General features: G+C 38.4%; 1 pseudogene; it reads left to right on the forward strand.

Annotated features, from left to right (window-relative positions):
* The first annotated feature begins 524 nt into the window (after window positions 1-524).
* On the forward strand, window positions 525-2,478 carry LOC121842167 (annotated as a pseudogene).
* The last annotated feature ends 201 nt before the right edge of the window (window positions 2,479-2,679 follow it).

Raw genomic sequence — 2,679 nt, forward strand, 5'->3', positions numbered from 1 at the left:
GTGACTCCAAATCCAGACCTCCATGGGTCGATAAATTTGATTTCCATTGATAATTTTTGTGTGATTTTGTTGTCAGCACATTCAACTATGTAAAGAAAAAAGTATTTAATAAGAATATTTAATTCATTCAGATCTAGGATGTGTTATTTTAGTGTTCCCTTTAGTTTTTTGAGCATTGTATTTCTATTCAGTGTAGTTCAAAATGATGTGTTTGCTTGGTGTCTATCATTGACTGACTGCAACATATTAATTTGTTGGTCAGTACAGGTGACCACTAGGGTCACAATAAACAAAATATAAGGGTTTTCTAAACATATTTATTTTCCCTAAATAATAGTCTCTTTACATTTCATACACAATTTAAACACATTTTATTTTCTATCGAAATGGTTCTAACAATTATATTTACTTGAAAGAGTTATCTGCTTTCAGGACGCTCAGAAAAGGTGCAACAGAAATGCACTTGGCATTTTCACCTTGAACATTTGAAACCACAGGGGGGCGATGCGCTCACACTCACAGAGGAAAGTTGATCAACCGCCGGCTCAATTGAAACGCTGTGAAGGATTTTGAAAGCGAAAATGTCTAAGTGCTTTACAACTCGTATCACCTCTGGTCGGATAGTAGCCTACTTCAATAGACGATCAGGATGCTCTGCTCACAGGGACCTTGGGACTCTGGCGGCAGCAGGTGAGACGGACAGCATCTATAGACCTGTTGCCCTATAGGATGGACCTACACAGATTAAATATTTGCTAGACAGAATAATAGTTGTTACCAGATTAATATTCAACTCAATCATTTAAAACAATCCTACGTGTTTTCTTTTAAATACCTGAAGGGAATTTGAAAAATAAAAATGAAGTCTGGATTTATTCAGATGCTGAGGAAGAGGAAAGAGGTGAGTTTCTCTCTATTTATTCTATGTGTTTCTATGTTTTCTGCCGAGGGTCATTCGTTCTTCCTATCCTAGCAAGGTTATTCCCTGCAAGAGTTTAAATTAAATTACAAATAAATAATTTAAGTTGTATTTATTTATGGGAATTCCGTTTCCCTTACTTCCTGAATTAAAGTATGTAGAACCCAATTCTCAAATAGAGTTAGGACCAACCATGCTATCCACGTATGAGGCCCTTATCCTGACAGCTACCTGTTTCTCTCTCCCAGCTCATTCCTCTGATCGGCATTGTGGCATTGGCTGCTGTAGGAGCCACCTCTACCTCACTCTACTTCCTATTTACAAAGAAGGATGTCATGTGAGATTTGATGTATTTTATCATGTATTTGCTGTACATTGTTATGGCTTCCTGGACCCTATTAAACCTAGTACTTTACTAAAGCATTTTTAGTAATTTTAGTATAGGGTAAGATTTAATCTTGGTCTGGGTAATCTGCATTTTATCTTATTTGCATGTGCATTATATTTCCTTGTGTTTCTAGTAATGGGTACGATTAGAAACTTGAAGTACTAACCTGGTATGATCTAGCTTTAACTGTAGCCCCATGCTGATTTCATTATGTGAATTTGTTTATCAGTCTCTGACAAGCCTGCCCCTTTAACTTTATATTTCGATAAAGACAAACCCTGGCATAGCAGGCAGAGATATATTCTGTTTTAATCATTTCTCTAACTTTCTTTCAGTTTAAATAAAAGCACAAACCCTGAACCCTGGGGAGACTGGACCCATCTAAACCACAGAAGGTGATTGATAACATTATAAACACTTTTATGTCTGTCTATTTCTAACCTATCTGTTAGTTTTGACATTTTCTTGCTTTTTTAGGCTTAATTAGTGTGCTGTGTATGCTTTACATTATAAACACTCTTCATATGCCTAGTTATTTCTGATAGAGGACCACTCTAAGTTGATATTGGTATGGGTATTGAGACCACTCTGTGGGTAACGTTATGGGTATAGGTTGTGTGCCAATGCAGTGTTCTACTGTCATCTAAAAGTAATTTCAACTGTTATCTAAACATCTGTATTCACAGTTGATTCTTTGCATGGGGACCTATTGATAAAGGAGGCAGATGCAGTAGGGATGATTTGATGTCCTGTGGGATTGATTGACTGTGGATGTAGTGTGAAGCAGCAGGGTTGGTGTCAATTCCATTGAAATTTTGTCAATCCAGGAAGTTGACTGAGACTGTAATTCTAATCAAGCAATGAGGAAAACTGGAACTTGAACTTTACTTGACTTTGTCAATTGACTAAATCTAAATGGAATTGACCCCAACGCTGGTGAGTATTTGTAGTAACATTTGACCGATAAGTGTTATTGTTGTTGTTGTGTAAGTGGGTGTGGTTTTCTCCCAACTGCAGCTGGTCACTATCAACCAGAAATGGAGGCCCATTGAAGAGCTGGAGATGGTGAAGAGTATGACAAAGTGATCTCTCTATCTTTCTATTTCTCTCCATTCTCTCCCATTCCTCCCCCCCTCCATCCTGAATGAGAGCTGCCTCCTTGCCCTTCCTGCACCCCCTTCCCAGTCTAGCAGAATCCTTTCTGCCCAGACTAGATTCTCTGATACTTAGTGTGCGGAAACGCTTCTGCTATACTGGTGGGGGTATCACTGTGCTCAGTACTGTCCCCAGGACTGAGGATGTCCACAGCTGTAGTGTTACTTACATCGCCAGGCTGTAAAGAGTAAAAGCTTTTGTCTTCACTGTAAACCAG

Source organism: Oncorhynchus tshawytscha, unplaced genomic scaffold (genome assembly GCF_018296145.1).
Source record: "Oncorhynchus tshawytscha isolate Ot180627B unplaced genomic scaffold, Otsh_v2.0 Un_contig_1356_pilon_pilon, whole genome shotgun sequence".
Classification (NCBI taxonomy): domain Eukaryota; kingdom Metazoa; phylum Chordata; class Actinopteri; order Salmoniformes; family Salmonidae; genus Oncorhynchus; species Oncorhynchus tshawytscha.